The sequence below is a fragment of the Balaenoptera musculus genome, chromosome 9 (genome assembly GCF_009873245.2).
Source record: "Balaenoptera musculus isolate JJ_BM4_2016_0621 chromosome 9, mBalMus1.pri.v3, whole genome shotgun sequence".
NCBI classification, from domain to species: domain Eukaryota; kingdom Metazoa; phylum Chordata; class Mammalia; order Artiodactyla; family Balaenopteridae; genus Balaenoptera; species Balaenoptera musculus.
The window spans coordinates 92,934,662-92,952,922 of NC_045793.1; the positions used below are offsets into that span (position 1 = coordinate 92,934,662).

Genomic DNA, 18,261 nt, shown 5'->3' on the forward strand with positions numbered 1-18,261 from the left:
AAACATATTATTGAGTGAAAAGAGCCACACAAGAGTACATACTACGTGTGGCCATTTATAACCACTGGAAAGCAGGCAAAACTAATTTTGGTGATAAAATTCAGAACAGTGACCATTTTTGTATGGGTTGCAATGACTAAAATGGAGCACGAGGAGAGCTTCTATACTGCTGGTAAACATTTAACATCTTGGTCTAGGAGGTGGTAACACACGTTCGTTCAGTTTGTTACCAAGATACATGCTCAGGATTATCGCACTTTTGTACATATGTTATCTCTTAACAATTTTTCACACATCCATTCAGAAATTTTTAAAAATTATATTTCATCAGTTTTGGCGAGGGTGCAGGGAAGGGGTGTTCATTTATTTACGGTAGTAATTTTAGTTTAACAGCTACTTTGAGGAGTAAATAGAGGGAAATCTACTACTGAGATTGAAAATGTGCATACTCTATCCAGCGCACCCACGTTAGTATCTCTACCTAGAGAACACTTGGATATATGTGCAAAAAGGCACAAACATATGTTGAAGGTAGCAACGCTTCTAACAAAAAACCAAAAAAGAAAACAAACTATGGATACATGTCCGAGGGTAAGGGAATCATAAATTAAATCTATTGGTTCTGAGAACTACCACGTAGTAATTTAAAAGAATGAGATAAATTTATATAGAGATACGGAAAGATCTCGAGGATATAATGTTGATTGGGGAAAGAAAATTACATCTACACATATTTAGATGCAGAGGAACTAGGAGTCAACATATAGGGACTGGTTTGTAATTCCTGCCTGAAAAGGATTAGCCTAATGTGTGATGTTTAAATTTATGGTTATGTGTAACTTAACATGAATAATATCAGCAACCCTGACTCAGGCACTGACTTCAACAGGCGAACTGAGTGCCTGAGGACCTGGAAGCGGAAGGAGAACGTTCACTCTGTAACCTTCTATTCCTTCCTGTATTTGAACGATGTAACTGTAGCATCTATTGTAAAAAAGGTTCATTAAAATATAAAGATAATGTGAAGTCAAACAGTGATTAAAGAATGGCAATTTCGTGCGAAAGCCGATACAAATATAATTGAATGTGACTACTATATTAAGGCTGAGGTGTTAGTTATGCGATAGGAGCGCAGAGAAAGTGTGTGTCCTAAGTCTGGAGGGGTCTGAGGAGAAGTCAAAGCTGAGGTGACTCTTGAACAGAGAAACTGAATGTCCTACTTTTTCATTCCTGGAGAGCCCAGAGGCCCTGAAATCCAGTCCCATGATTATTTTCCAGAGCTGGAGCCTAAATCCTCACCGAGAGACTGGAGGAAGGCGGAAGAAGAATGGTTGAGGAGGGAGAAGCGACGTGTCACAAAACGGTGCGGTACGGGTTTGTGGCAAATCCAATCAGCCGGAGTTCCAGATTCCCACTCTCTCCTCAGGGCAGGCCGGCCCGCCCTCTCCCGCCTTCCCGCGACGCTTACTGGGCAGTAGATGATTGACAGAGTCACCCACCAATCGCTGCTCTGCTACGGGGGGGCACTCAGGCCCTCAGCCTGGTCTTTGGTCTCTCGGGCGAGGTGCGGCCTCTGTGCGTCGACGTCAGCGTGATGACGTCACGGGCCGGGTACTGGAGGAGCCGGGGGCCGCTGTCCGCGGGCGGTGGGCTGCGCGAGTCTGCAGGGCTCGATTCCCGGTCCCGCCCCGCCGAGCCCCGCCCCTCCGCTCGCGAAGAGTGCAGCGGGCGCAGCCACAGAGGCGCTGTCGCCGGGCCAGCCAAGGGCGGCCGGCCCGGAACCACCCGATGAGGTAGGCTGGGTTTCTCGTCACCCTATTTGACAGATTGGAAAACTGAGTCATCCGGGATCAGATGATTTGCCCCGGACTCACTGGAGACCCGCGAACGGAGGCCAGAGCCGAGCGTCCGGTTGTGTTTGTTGAGCCCTCGCCGTCCTCCGGGGAGGAGGAGGGGCTAGGCAGGCTGTATTTATAAAGGGTACAAAAGTGAAGTTGCAGATTGCGGAGCCCCTTTTCATCCAGGGTTTGGGCTGGGATTCAGGGGATGGATGCAGGTAGCGAGGTCTCCATTCCTTAACCCTGCGGACCCCGAGGAGCCCTCGGTGGGGTCCAGACTGGTGCTGGCCCCCTGGGCCCTCCAGAATGACCAAGAATGATGACTGGGGTGATGCGTGGATTATACAGACAAGGTCGGTTACTGACCTCTTTTATTCATCAAGAAAAGCTGTGTTCGAAACAAAATTGAAAAATTAAAGCTCAAATCACGAATGTTCTGGCTCTGGTTTCAGTTCAGTGCTTTGCCCACTCATGGGTATCTGGCCATATTTTGAAATCTCAGTAGCATGCTTATTTTTGTTTTAGGATTAGAAAGGGATTTTCTCTCTCTCTCTCTCTCTCTCTCTTAGTTCAAACATGAGTTAACACTGTGGAACTTATCACTCTCTTCATGTGCCAATTGTTCACCATGTCATTTGTCTTCTATTTCACAGATGGAATCACTGAATTCATCACTTGACTCAGTAATAGTTTGGATAAGTTTAGCAAGGTAACAAAGTAACAGGTCGAACCTCTCAATACTAATACTGGAATTAGTTGTTTGTTTCTCAGAATTCTTTGTTGAGAAGCGTTCTGAAAGATAATTCCCACATATATATATATATATATATATATATATATATATATATATATACACACACTGTCTACTCATACACCCTTACAAAACAAAACAACTTAGGGTACCTTTGCTTTATTTATGGGTTCTAATAAGGTGGGGCATAATTCATGCTCATAAAGTGAAAATGTGTACTATAGGATATATGTATCCATATGTAGTATTTTGTATTGTGAAGAATTTATTCTCTTTAAATCTTGCTGTCTCAGACATTGACCTTTTAAGACTGTATTATTGCATAAAACTGCACTAAAGAAATGAAATTAAAGCCGCTTCAGGGGACTATTCCTTACTTAGGTTCACGGAAGAATGGTTATTATCATTTGAATTTAGTCTTTGGACAAATTTATCTGATGAGTGCCTCATCTATGCCATGCTTTGTTTTAGATGTTGGGGATTGAATGCTGAAACATTTAGATAAGGGTCCTGCCCTCAAGACCTTCCATTTTGGTGGAGATACTATAAATATATAAACAAAAATGGCAATTTTAGATAATGATAAATGCTAGAAAAAAATATTACAGGGGAAGGGGCTGGAGCTTGACTGGGATGTGGAGGGAAATTGAGATATGGGTGGTCAGAGGAGATTTCCTTGAGGAAGTTTGGAGGAGACCTGAGTGTTTAGAATGAGTCAGCCATGGGAAGATGGCTGGAAGTTTCCAAGCAGAAATAACAGTGCAAAGGAGCTGAAGGAAGAAGGAGCTTGGCATGTTCCAGGGATAGATGAGAAGCTGTGTGGCTGGAGTGAGGTGAACCTAGGGGAGAGGGAGATGGGGAGACACGAGGAGGAGATGACACTCAAGAGGTAGGCAGGACCGAGATCGTCTGAACCCCATGTAAGAATTGCAGCCAGACAAAGGAAATAGGATTTAGATATAGTTAAAGCTCTCCATTTTTTTAAGTGACATTCATAGAAGCTAACCAGCTCTCTGCTTTATATTGGTTATGAAATCACTGTAGTAAATCATTATATATATATTTTTTTTACTGATGGTCCTCTTTCTTAATGGAAAAATGTCTTCTTCCCTCAAGCCCTGTGTCCCAGGCTGTTTCTTTCCTGTTCATTCTTATTGCTGGCAGGACTCTGAGCCTCTGCTTATCTTCCACTCCCTGCTTTTATCCTTCCTGCTCCCAACCACGAGTCCTCTCCAGTATTGATGTTCAGGCGCTAAGTCCCTTCACTTCCCCACGCGGAGTTCTAGGAAACTGCATTGGCAAGTGGATTACTGTTTTCCATTAAAACTTTTATTACTGACCAGAGACTTAACGTCTGCCTTTATTTAGTGCCTACAATGTACCAGGTGCATTATATACATTCTGATCCTTCTAACCTTCTATTGCAAAGGTAAATGTTATCCCTTCTTGGTGGAAGAGGAAACTTCTGCCTCAGGCCACCCAGCTGGTACTGAGGGAGCCCAGGTTTGAAACCAGTTAGCCTGCCCCCAAAGCCTAATCCATGCTTCTCCACCTCACCGCTTCCCGAGTATATAACAACCACAAACCTCTATTATTTGAAATTAATATTTTATGAAAGAGCATTTTAGGGATCATGATTCAATCCTCTTAGTTTAAAGGTGAGACTGTGGAGGCCCATTGATATTCAGTGCTTTTCAAGGCAGAATTGGCACCAGATTCTCTCTCTGCTGATTCTCAGCCTAGTGTTTTTGTTTGCTTGTTTGTTTGTTTTTCTGCTGTACTTACTTCATGAAAGTCCCTTCACAAGGAGTTTCTGTATACACAAAAATATAATATTTCAACATCATGAATTTACCAAGATGTCCATAAACTCATACAAGGCAATTTTTTAAAAGATGAAACAGTGCTGCTTCTCGGGCTAAAATAACCCCTTGTTTTATTTTACTTCTCTTTTTCAGCAGTGAGCAGGTGTAAACTTTCTGGATGAATGTTGGTTTTCTTAGTAGAAAGTGGTTTCCAAATGACTTTAAAATTTAAGTTTTAACTTCACAAATCTTTGTAAGGGAGTTTTAAATTTCCTGTTTTCCCAGCTTTAACCATTTGCTTACCAGTATGGGAATATTGCCGAGTGTTTGCTGGCTCATAGTTTCTGCTGGCAAGTAGAGTTTCTTCCTATAATTGAGGAAGCTGTTGGGTCAGCTCAGGAATACAACTTCTCTTTCTTAGTGTAATGTATTATCATTTTTAGAAAATGAGTAAAAATCAGTTCCTAAATTATATGGTTGGAAAATGGGTTACTTTGTTTTTGCAATTTAAAAATACCCATTCTTTATTTCTAAGGTTTGCTTATTTTATTAATTATGATTGGGATATGGTTGATGAAAAATAGTAAATTAACAAATAGCTAAATTTACTTTCTGGTGGCTTTTTGACTCTCCTGTAACTTAGTGGAGATTGTCTTTTCTATTAGTCAAATCAGAATAATGTTATTAGAATTAGTAGCACCTTCTTTCTTAAACGTTGGAAGATATTTAAATTTAGCCAAAAGAGACCTTTTGCTCTTTAAATCATCTACGGGCTGTTTTGACTGAGTATCTCTATCCTTTAAGATTGTTCATGCAACTGACCTCCACTTTCTGAAGGTCCAGGCTGTCATGATTTGAGCTCAAATTATAGTGCTGTCCTTCCACCATGAACTCTGTGCCCCAAACTGGACTCCTGGCCTTTCCAGCTTTAGTGCCATTGCTTGTGCTCTGCCTACAGCCTGGTATGCCTTCTAGATGGACAAACCCAGCCAAAGTTCTACCTGTGCCTCTGTTTCCATCTATGCTCCTTTCTCAATGAGATACTTCCTGTATCTCTTTAATGGAAGCCTTCTCTTTCACAGCAGTTTTGGTAGTCTTTCTCATGACAGTTTACCAATCTTGGTATCTTTGGTAATACACTATATTGTGTGTAGGTATTCAAATATATGTTGACTTGAGCTTAAAAGGGACTTAACAATTCATGTTAGACATGCAAAGTTTTTTGTAGATTATAGAGCCCTGTAGTTTCGTTTAGCCCTTTTAGATTTGTAGAGCTTTTATTACCTCTTCTTTGCGGGAAGCATTGTTCATGCTTTTCTTGGCTTTGATTCAGCAGAACCTCTTTCCTGTTTCAGTTAAGGGTCTGACTGCTACAGTTACCAAGGGGTCCCTTGAGAGGAACTCAACCCTTTGCGCTGTAAATATTGAAGACACATTGTTGCAAATAAAAATCAGTGTTCTCTGTGTTTATAGCTTTGGATAAAAATAACAGTAATTCCAGTTTTTAATCGTGAAGATGAGAAAACTGAAGCCCAGAGGACTAGCCAGGGGCTCCTGTAGTGCCAGACTGAGGAGCTTGAGCAGCCCTCCTGGTTCACGGCAGCCGGGGCTAGTGTGGGCCGGCACTCGTTTCGATGTTTTGCAGCAGAATTCCTGGTAGCCTATTAAGAGTGTATCAGTACAGCTTAGGCCTTTTCCCGATTGTTACACTTGCTTTGCTAGTGAGTTGCCCTGGATCTGGGAGACACCTCTTGTTGTGACTCACTGTCAAAGCAGGACCTCTCACCAAGGATCCTGGACTGAACTATTTAAGCCCGTGGGATCTTCCTGGGCAAGCATTGGCTGGTATTGGGTTGGGCAGGCTCTTTAGTTTAAAACCTCTCTCTTCTACTTCCCCTCTCATCACAGTTTTCCAAAAAGTATCTTGGGACTGGTGGGCATCCTTTGTATTAAACTTGGAGTTTGGAGGAATTCAGTCTAGTGCCTTCTAAGTTGCGGTAATCACAGGTTTCCGCGTCCCATATTCTCCAGGACAGTTTACTTTTCAGACACTGTGCATTGTTGCTCACTAGAGCATGTTCTTGTTTGCTTTTTGTTTCAGGAAAATGTATTCTCATAATTCTTTCTTTAATTAATCAATCACTTGCTAAATTAATGATGTAGAACCAGAGAATTTCAAGTTCATTTTCCTATTTGTATGGTATGTTAAATTCTTCCAAGGGAACACAAGGAGCTCTTGAGAAATTAGAATTTTCACCAGCTGAGGTTGGAGCACCAGCCAGGACTTGCTTCTGTTATTATTAATAAAAACTGACACTTAGAGAGGGCTTCCTCTGTGTCAGGTGCTGTTTTAAATGGTGTGTGTCAGGGTTTCTCATCCTCAGCACTGTTGACATTTTGGGTTGGATAAGTTTTTGTGGTGGGAGCTGTCCTGTGTGTCCTAAGGGGTTTAGCAGCGTCCCTGGGCTCTATCCCCTGGGTACCAGGGGCCCCTCCCCCAGCTGTGACAACCGAAAATGTCTCCAGACAATGCCAGCTGTCCTGAAGCCGGTAGTGAGCAGAGTCCTTCCCTCCACAGCCCAGACACCTTGAGAACAACTGCTTTATATAAACTAATTTATTCCTCTCAGCAGCCCTCTAAGGTGGGTCGTATTATTGTCCTCATTTTATGGAAGGAGAAGCTGAGGCATAGAGAGGTTAAGTAACTTGTCCGAGGTTACACAACTAGTCCACAGTCATACTGGATGTGAAACCAGGCAATGCTCTTTGTGAACCCTGGCCCAGCGCATCCAACAGACTGGGCGCAAACTGTTAGGGATCCGAAGACCCATGTAAGCCAGGGGACAAAACAAATGCCAGCGGCATCGAGCAGTGCTGTAAGTGAGGTGGCTGGAGTGAACTGGGGAGCCTTGCCAGAATTGCCTGTTTTTCAAGAGAAGCTCGAAATCTGGATTTTATTTGTGTGAAAAAATTCTTATCTTTTAATATTGGCAATTCAATGTTTACAAAACATCGTGCAAGCCACTAGACAGGCAAAGAGTATCACCTACATATGGACAAGATTTGGTCCCGGGCCATTAGTTTGTGGTCTTTTTTTGTGGAGACTTTGCAGCAATGTAACATTATAGAGAACTGTATATTCATTTGATGAGGGACAAGGAGGTAGATTCTCTGTGGAGAGCGAAAGTTTCGCTTCTTGGAAGGCTCTGAAAATAAGGATGAGTGGGTGGAGCTTCTAGCTAGAAATGGTTGTCTTGCTTTCTTATAAGCCAAAAGAGTGCGAGAATTAGGCTGGCCATCCGTCACACTTTGAAATTTTAATGCTGTGCCGCTCAGACTCAGTTTGCAAGTTCTGTACTTTTATGTCCTTCAGCAGCATCACTCATAACAGTTTCTTTTATGACCTCTGCTTGTCTAGGTGTTAAAATCCATATCTTACATGACACTGAGAAAACATAAATTCTGGAATTCAATGGCTGTATCCTGGAGAAGTGAACCACAACTGTACCTCACTTTTTTAACGGCCGGTAACCGGTTGAGTACGGTTTAACTCTCTAGGTAAGACCAGGCTGTCTGCCTGCTTTAGTAGCAGATGGAATTCTGCGGGCCTTTGCAGCATTTTCCTTGAGCCCGTGTGCCATCATGCCCCTGCTCTGGTGTGAAAAGCGAACTCCTTTTCTTACGCTGACTTTTCATGGCCTCCAGATCTGTCCCGTCCTTCAGTCCCCTGTACCTCCTAAGACTCCCTCACGTGGGCCCCTCCCCAACTGTGGATGGCCCAGTCTCCAGAACTTGTTCCTGGTCCTCCTCTGTTTCTCATTTCCTCTAGTCTGCCTCTTCCTTGCTATATGTCACCTTTTCATTTCTTCTGAAGCCATCCATTTTCTCTTAGGCCAGCTTTTTAATCAAGCCTTTTCTAGCCACAAGAACCTAAAGTTTGGTCCTTTAGACTTATAGCTATCTTAGGCTTTAATTTCTTATTATTTGTATAACCATTTCACCTCCTTTATAAAACTGTATTTTACTTGAGGATAGAGAACAGTCTTGCCCATCTCACTTTTTCCCCATGGCATCTAGCATAGTGTTTTACATTGGGTAGATACTTAATATGTTTCAGTTTATTCACTGGAGTCTGGTAGGTTCCCACTCATACAGTGATCTCTTCCCTTTTTTTCCATATATTTGTATCAGTTTATATAGTGTGTTGTTAGAGTGACTTCACTAAATAGAATTCAAAATATGTAGGGAAAAAGTGATGACCAAATTAATTTGGGGAGGTTGGAGCATTTTTATTAATTACGTTGTCAATGTTAGTAATCAGAGATGAAATATTCTTGGTTAACTTAATATAATATATTAGAGCTCCAGACAACTGTGTAAACTTGTCTAACTTTAGGTAGCAAGCACCTAGACTCCATACTTTTATACAGTGATATTTGTAATTCATGAATTTAACAAACAAATTGAATGCCTAAAACATAGCCAGGCATTTCCCTAGGTGCTAAGGGCACAGAAGTGTCTTCTAGGAGCTTTTGGTATAGTACTGAGAATAAGACATGTAAACAATATGTGAAATACATATGAAAGATTAGAAGTGCTGGTAAAGAAAGATAGTATATCAGTGGGATCAGAGAAGATTTCATTGAGGAAGTGATACTTAAGCTTCCTTGAACAATGAATAGGCTTCTGTGGCTGTTAATTGTTTGGCAGTTGGAGGGAAAGGCACTCCAGGCAGGAGTATTAGGACAAAGGCACGGATAGTGCCACCACCTCGTGTACAAGGGAACCAGCAATGAGTTAGTACATCTAGAGCCCTGGGTGTGAGGGAAATGGAGTTTTGAGTAGAGGGAGGAAATGGTTCATTCAGGCTTTCATTTTAGAAAAACTAGCATGAGAATGTTTTGCAGATAGTAGACTGAATTACAGAGTAATGTGGATAAACGCTGATTGGGAAAACCACGGAAAAGACTGATGAGAGCTATTAGGAGGAATGACACAGTCACCAGTTAAGAATATAATGTTTGGAAGATAGAGCCAGTAGCAGAATCACATTTAACTCATTGTCTTAATACAAGGTGTAAACGAGATCTTACTGATTATTATTGGTTAATTTTTCTTACCTTAAACATTTGTGAAGTATTTCTAGGTAGTGTATATATATTATACATCAATATCAGTATTTTTAAGTCATTCTTAAAATTTTCTTTTTTAATTTTGTAATTGTTTATTTCTTATTAATTATTTGAGAGCAGATAATTTGAGAGCAGTTTTTTGGAGACATGCTAGTTTCAAACCTCTATTGAGAACCTTGTGAGCTTAAACAGGTCTTACTTTAGTGATATCCTCTGACTCTGTAACATGTGTTCCCAGCCCATTCTCATTATTAGGCTGTAGTTCATACTCTATTTTCTGGATATATTAGCTTGTAGTTGTATTGAAGCTTATAATTAGTGGTCTTTGTTTCTGTGATCCTGTTTCCTGAAGCACAAGCTAGGTTGATAAAGTCCTCTGAGGCTGATCTCTCAAGGCTCTGTGTTCCTTTGTGACTGCCTAAAAAGTCTGATGAAGAAAGAGGAAAGGGTACTGGTTTAAATCTCAGTGTCAAGATTTGAGATTGACTTTCCTTACAAGTCACATGCACCAAGCTTTGAACCTCAAGCCTTGACTTATGGTAGAGATTAGTGATTTTTTTAAAGAACTGTGTTTTATCCATGTCTCAAAGTATGGGAGATAACATACGTAACTTCTGCCTGTTGGTAGATACCCCCTCGCAAACATGCAAATGGCCTTCCCTTTCTATTTCTCTCTCAGACCTCTCCCCTGAACTCCTGACTCATATCTAACCGCTTACTTTTATTTCCACTTAGATATTAATAAGCATCTTATACTCAATGTGTCCAAAGTGAACTGATGTTCTCCCTCAGAGTAGCCCCTCCTCTAGCTTCTCCCTTTCAGTCAATAGTGAGTCCATCCCCTCCCTTCCCACAGGCTATAAATCTGGCAGCTCTCGTTTAGTCCTCCCTTTGTCCTGTATCCCATGACCAACCCATCCCGTACTGCTTTTGGCTCTGTATCTGGAACCAACCACTATCACCACCCTCATCTACAAAGGCAGTATGTCCTCTCTCTCCTGAATGATTGCCACAGTCCCCTAAAGGGGCTCCCCGCTTCTATGCTTCTGTCAGCCAGAGAGTCTCCTAAAGCTTAAGCTGCATCAGGCTTCTCTGCTACTGAAAAGCTTCCAGTGTCTTCCCATCTCATTCAACATCTTTACTGTGGCCTACGACGTCCCACAAGGCCGCCCCAAGTTGTTAACTTCTCCGTAATCACCTCCTGCTGCTCTTCCATGCTGTCAGCTCCTGCAAAGCTGGACGCCGACGACCTGCTGAACTCCTGCCTGGCCAGCTCCACCCCATCCTCAGGACCTTGCCTGGCCTCTTTGCTCCAGCTGCCCTGCTCATCCTCCTGATACTATGTGACATTTCTCCCTTATCTCCTGCTAGTCTCTGCTCCACCTTTGTTCACCTGTAAATGACCTCAGTGAGGTCATCCTGACCAAGCAGTTTACAGTTACGGGGCTCCTTTGTTTATCCTGTGTCCCTGCACTCTAGAAGGTAAGCTCTGTGAGGGGAGAAAATTCCTTCAGCTTTATTCATTGCCACATCCCCAGTGCTCAGAGGAGGACCTGATATATTTTTGGTAGTTCAAAGCATATTTGTGGAGTAAATGAAGTAGATGCGGTATATTCTCGGCAAACTTTGAATTTTCAAAAATTATCAAGTGCGGTTTTTAAACCTTATAGTATACATCCAGGTTCAGTTTCTTAATAAATGTTTTAGATTTGCCTCATAAATTATGAAAACATCAATATGTATTTACCCAGCTATCTTTAAATCTTAATATTTCTCTCTATGTTATATGTCAAATAAAAGTTCACTAATATTTCTAATATTGGTATAGAAATAGGTCACTTAGAAATTAAGTTGCCATAAGAACAGGTTTGGGCTTGGGAGATAAATTAGTGTCTGTGAGGGGAGTGACTTAAAAACACCATCACATGCCTGTTTTCTGCTTTAATTCTTCCAAGTCATTGATGCTAACTTCTAAATAAATTTGAGTCTTGAAACATGCTGTCAAAAAGTTAAATTCTCTTTATGCACACACAATTACTTTTATCTGTTGATATTAACAGAAATTGTTAAATGAGATGAGACTGCAAGAAATGACATAGAGCTTGATTAGAGAGCCTTAATGTGTGTTGAGGGGGAAGAGGGCAGAACACATAGCAGCAGAGTGAGCGGACTTATCAGGATGGAATAAAACGTTTCATTACCTCCCAAATGAATATGAACAACAAGAGAAAATATGGCACCTGGAACATAAGTATTCAGAATAAAACCATGGAATTAATACATAGAGATATTACTATGGAGTCGGAGTTCTAAATTCTTGAAGAAAAGTAAGAGAAAGAAGGAAGTGCAGTTGAAATGTAGGTCCCAGTGGAATAAGTCAGCTGCATGAATAAAACAACACATGGTGCCCCCAAGCCTCAGTGGATGATGCTTTGTAAAAGATCCATCTTTCCCCAGGTGTCTGGGAAGAGTATAAGTACTAACATATGGAACAAGTGAAGGATAAATTTGGCCTTTAAAAGCTTACAGTAAAGTTATGTCTTATGCACATTTTCACTAAAGACCGGAACAAACTTTAGACCCCAAACTGTTGCATGGTGTGCACTCCATTATTTCATTTAAGCCTTGTGACGACACAACAACAGCAAAAGACTATTATTAGGTATTTGGTATTGGCTCAAAATCCAGACAGAATGACTCCTGTCTGCAGTCACAAGCACTTTAGAAGTGTTCATCCAATCTCCATTTGTGTCTAGGAAATTTGATAGTTTTATTAGGGGCAGAATGATTTGGATGCCCAGAAATCTTATATAGGTTTTCCTTTGAGTCTATCAGTGTGTCTCAAATTGTCATGTACATAGGAATTATTACACAGAGGTATGTGTACAAAATCCACATGCATTCTCTTTTATAGAATGATTTATGAAGTTTTCTAGGATGATTCCAGTTACTTATTCTGCTCTTAAAGGTAGCTCATACTTACAGTAAAGTTAGTTTAATGATTTTTTGCAGTGAAAATTTGTCTTTATTCATATGTTTATATAAACACACACACAACATACACATATGTATACTATATGCTTATTATGTTTAAATATATTTATATCATATATACATGTTTATATATACTGGATGGATTGATAGAGCAACTCTATCCCAAAACATCCTTATGTCCTTATGTTTTTCTGAACTATTCAGAGGTTAAGAATTTCTAAGAATAAGGGAATTCTCCTGCATAATCAGAATACTAAACTATAATCAATTTTCCAGCTGTCTTTTGTAGCATTATCGTTTGGGGTTTTTGTTTTTGTTTTAATTCAGGATTCAGTCTAGACTTCTGCGTTGCATTTGATGGTTGTGGCTCTTTATGCTTTTTTAAGTATGAAGAGTATCCACACCGCTTTCCTACCTTTTGTTCTTGTTTTGTTTTTCAACATGTTGACTTCGCTCAAGATTCCAGGATAGCTGTCTTGTAGAATGTCCCACCTACTGTGTTTGTTTGATTGTCTCCTTATGACTGAATTCAGGCTAAACATTTTTGGCAAGGGAACATCATAATTGTTGTTATATACTTGTGACTGTATCACATTAAAAGGCATATAATGTCAGCTTGTTCTAATATTGGTAATGCTGTTTGATTACTTGGTACAGGTGGAGACTACCAGATCTCTCTACTATAAAGTCATATTATTCCCAATGAAATTATTAAATATTCTGAGGGGTAACACTTTGAGACTATGAATATCCTATTCCCCAGCAATGTTTTAATAATTTTAAGCATCCAGTAAAGATCCTTGCCTGAATCACTTACTCCAACTGGGGGTTACAAACTGTTGATTTATCTAATTTTATTATTTTTTCTACATTTCTTAATCTAACATTTGTTTCCTGTAAAGGAGAATTTCTACCCTCTCTCTCTTTTTTGCAATATTACTATGGACTCATGGAACGTCTTAATTTTTCCAACATAAATTCCAGCATTACAGTCATTATTCATTTTTATGTTCAAGTCATCCAATCTGACCCACGGGAACTCCTCATAGCCTACACAATTTTTTTTTTTTAATGATTATGGCTTTTTGTGCCTTCTCTTAAGAAATCTTTGCCTACTAAAAGGTTTGAAAAATATTCTCCTGCAAATTCTTATAACAGCTTTATATTTTTAGTTTTTTTGTCTATGATCCATCTTGAATTATTTTTTGCATGGTTTGAGTTAGGGTTTGAGATTCATGTTTTTTTTTCAATTTTGATATCTTGTTGTCTCAGCATTATACTTTCTTTTCTTGTTGGATTGCTTTGACATCTTTGTCAAAAGTAAAATCATATAAGTGTGGGTCTGTTTCTAGACTCTTCCTTATGTTCCATTGATCTATTTGTTGATCCTCACGCTAGTGCCACACTGCCTTCATTACTGAAGTGTTATAGAAAGTCTTTAAGTAGTGTGTCTTCCAATTTTGTTCTTTTTCAAGATTGCTTTGGATATTCTCGTTTCTTTGCATTTCTGTATACATTTTAGAATTAGCTTATCCATTTCTACCAAAAAAGCTTGGTGAGATTATGATTGGGATTGAGTTGAATCTATAGATCAATTTGGGGAGAATTGAAATCTTAACAATATGAATTCTTCCAATCCGTAAACATGGTCAGCTCTCTGTTTATTTTCATCTTCTTTGATTTCTCTCAGCAGTGTTTTATAGTTTTCAGTGTTGGGACCTTGCATGTATTTTAAGTTTATCGCTTACAGTGTTTTATGTTTTTGGTGCTATTTTAAAAGCACTCCACCCCCTCCTCATTTCTTCCTACTCCCAACTGCCCAGAATGGAGGGATTGGTAAACAGGTGAATCACAACATCCTGAATAAGCTATTTTTTTGTTTTCTTTTGTTTTTTGGTGTTTTTTGTTTTGTCTTATTTTGTTTTTATCTAAAGTAGATTGAAAATAATCTTGAGGCAGCATGATCGATGTCTGTGTACACTATTTTCTGATGGGGCAGAGAGGTGTAGAAGAATGGGAGGAAGCAAAAGCCTCCCTGAGAAAGTGACCTTTGAGTTAAGGCTTATTAGGATGGCTAAGAGTCATAGAGATAAGGAAAGTAGCACTCAAGGTAGGGAGAAAAATACAAGCCGGGGTTGGTGAGAATGTGATTCCTTTAGGGAATTGCTTGTGATTTGTAGTATGGTGAAGTGATTCTGGAGAGGTAGGCAGAAGTAGGCCATGTGCTAGGTTAGGCAAGATTAAGGAATTTGAACTCTACCTGAAGGTCCCAGGAAACTAATAAATGATCTCATAAATTTAATTTGCTCCCCTAAAAAATTTACAGGTGTTGGGTGAGAATTACCTTAGTTTATCAATAAATTTATTTTTCTAGTGTACCTTGACTTGCTTTGCCCATTTTTCTAATTGGATTTAAGGTTTTTATTATCTGTCTTTCAATACTCTTGTTTTGCTTCTAATGTTTTTGAATAGAGAAACTTGATTTTTACATATTCAGTTCTGTTTTCCATTGTAGATTGTCTTAGAAAGAATTCCACATCCTAAAATCATGTGTTATTTACCACAATTTCTTCTACTATGTAAACCATACAAACGATTTTGCTTTGTTAGCTTTTTAATAAAATATTCAGTATATTTTGATATGTAGATTTCTTTCTCCATGTACTTGAATGACTGGTTAATAGTTTTATTCTTTTGCAACTGAATTTTGATGGTATCTTTATCATCTGTAGGTATTTTTTGATTTACACAAGTTTTTCCTTGCAGAAAAGCTTAGGGAAGTACAGGCCACACAGTGGCTTATTGGTAATGAGTTTTCCTTGGCCATCAGTGTTTTTATTATTTTTTTAATTGAACTAATGCTTAATATTTTGGAAATTTCCTATGACAGTTAACGTTTCTGGCTTCTACTGATAAATAACAGTATCCTCTATGTCCACATGTTTGGCCCTAGAATATTGGGCATACGCCCCTCTCCTGTTTGCCGGTTGTTCCTTGTCTCCTGACACTGATTGTCAGTTGCCCATTTTTGTTCAGCTTACTGTGGTGTTTTTTGCAATATCACATATTTTCCCCTAGGTCTCTTTCAGAGCCTGGAGAATAAGAGACTTGAGAGAGACACATTTTAAAATAAGTGGAAGGTAGTGGATATCTATGCGGAAATGAAGAGTCCCATGAAGTTTGAAATTATGCCAGTCCTCCCAAATTCGAAATTAGTCAAAATATACATAATTTCAAAGCTTTTTGGCTCAAATAAGTTGTAAGTTGTGTTCATGGGTGCTTTCGAAATGCAGTGAAACATTTCAGTGGGTAAACAGAAATATTTGCCTTCCGATTAGGTTTAGTTTTTTGGGTTTTTTTTTAAATATGAGTTTTGACTTAATTTTTGTGATGTTTCAGGAATACATTCTAATACGTGGGTCCTACTTGTGGGAGCTATTGTGAGGCTTAAATGACATAATGTATGTTAAGTACTCAGCACCAAGCCTGACTCAGTCTCAGTGTAAGGAAGCTCTTGATTTTGTTAATATGTTAATATAAGGCATACAGTATTACATAATATAATAATATGTTAATAGGTGGGATAGGTTTGTACTTATGTTCTTTTGTTCTTGTGTGTTCTTGGTCAGATAATGTTAGGATTATGCTAGCTTTATTTAATGATAGGATAGATAGCTTTTCTTTCTTTTTAATGTTCTGCAACAGTTTATAGGATTTTGTTTATCTTTTATTTAAAATTTTGAAATACCTGTCATACTCTCTGACTCTCATTCCTTTGCTAGGTAATTCTTTGTCAACTTTTTCACTTTTCTTTTGGGGATGGTTCATTCTATTCAGTCCATCTGTGTCTTCTTGATGTAATATATATATTTTTTCAGAGTATGGACTTTCTTTATGATTTTCAAATGTGATTATTATAAAGTATCACTTACACTTTGAAAAATAAACTCTCCTATTATGGGACTTGTATTCCTTTCCTAATCTCCCCTCCCGAATCTAGGTTTACCTATATTCCCTTTTAAAAGACTAATTTTGGGGTTTATTTGTATTTTTTAAATTTGTGGAAATGTTCATCCATGTACAAAAGTAGAGGGTTTAATATAATGAATAACATTGTATTCATTCCTCAGATTGGAACAATTCTTCTTCTTCTTCTTTTGGATTTATTTATTAATTGTACCCATTGTTTTTCTTTTTTATATTTTTTCCCATGGGGATAGAGTTTTTGTAACTTTATTGTTTAAATGCCTAATTCTTTAATTTTATTCTTTATTGAAAAGTAATTAGAGCACTTTAAGGAAGTGAATTTGATAATAAGCTTAACTTTGACAGCTTTCCACTGTCACTATTTTCTAAATAGTTTGTTTTAATTTTAAAATATTTTTATCTCAGTAGTTATTTTAGAAAATACTACTATGTTATGAATTTCTATTTTATGCATTATTTGTTCTGTATTTAGCTCCTAATTGCAAGGCTTACTGAATTAGATTTTTTTTGATAGTCGAGTTTTATGATCAATTTTGTAAACATGGTATATCTTCAAAATAGCACGTAGTCTATGGTTGTAGGGTTGAAAAAAGAATTATCTTTAAAAAACTTAAAGTATTCAAATAATCTATATCCATGTTTGTTTCTTTAAAATACTCAGTAGATTTTAAAAAGTAATCTTCAAAAACTTCCCATTTTGATTATAATCTATCACTAAGTAAGCTTTTGCAGTTTTTTAGTTTTTTTTTTTTTTTTTTTTGGAGTATAGTTGATTTACAGTGTTGTGTTAGTTTCAGGTATACAGCAAAGTGAATCAGTTATACACATACATATATCCACTCTTTTTTAGATTCTTCATTTTTAAAAATGCATTTTGTATTTCTGTTCTTTCTGGTAAGGAATACATGGATACTGATTGGTAAATCTTAAACCTGATTTCAAATGTATTACACTTCTTAAATTTAAAAATATCAAATATTAGCTATACTTGCTTAGTCAAGAGTATATATATAAAAATCTTCAGAGCTTAATTATACATCTGGAGTCTTTGACGTTTTTGTGTACTTATTAAAAATCTTTAGCTGAACTATGTACCCTCCCCTGCTTTTTATTGAGTATGAACTCGTAATCATACCCAAATGCTTACAAGTCAGATTTAAAATAAGCAAATATTGGATCACTGTTGCATGATCAAGTTCAGTTACTATAGCTTTGGGTTGAGCTTGGTAACTGTCATGTACTTAATAATTCTACTTAAGGAAAATTATTGATAATTATATGTAAGTTTATAAAGAGATATTGGAAGAATACTGGAGTGATGACCTTTATATAATTCTCTTTTGAAACGTTACCACTTGCATACTATATACAGAATATGCTTATATTTTTTGGTGGCTAACCATCACTAAAATGGTCTCTGGATGATATCTCTAGAAGCTCCTAAAGAGCAATTTTGTACGATAAGGCCATTGAGGGTCGTCAGGAGACGTCCAGACATTTATCTCCCAAAAAGCTTCTCAGTGGCATCACGTTGGTGACTTTATTAGGTTTGAGTCCAGCCGTCTTTCTTGTTGACTGAGAAACCTGATTTGTCAGCTTGTGTATTCAGAGCCCAGTGGAGAGTGGCTCTTTCTCACATGGGTAAACTTACATCTCAGAATCTCCAGTGGAACACCGTAACTGCCGTGTAGACTGAATATTTATTTCAAGCTGACCAGTCTATTGTCTCCCTATCACATTTTAATAAGCACAGA

The 18,261-nt window shown here is 38.5% G+C and overlaps 1 protein-coding gene across 3 annotated transcripts in view; it reads left to right on the forward strand.

The window, feature by feature from the left end:
• The first annotated feature begins 1,615 nt into the window (after positions 1 to 1,615).
• STARD3NL (STARD3 N-terminal like) overlaps positions 1,616 to 18,261 on the forward strand; it is a 47,517-nt gene continuing 30,871 nt past the window's right edge. For all 3 annotated transcript variants that reach the window (XM_036863957.1, XM_036863959.1, XM_036863958.1), the window contains exon 1: positions 1,616 to 1,793. The gene's annotated coding sequence lies outside the window, so the exon portion shown is untranslated. The remainder of the gene's footprint in view (positions 1,794 to 18,261) is intronic.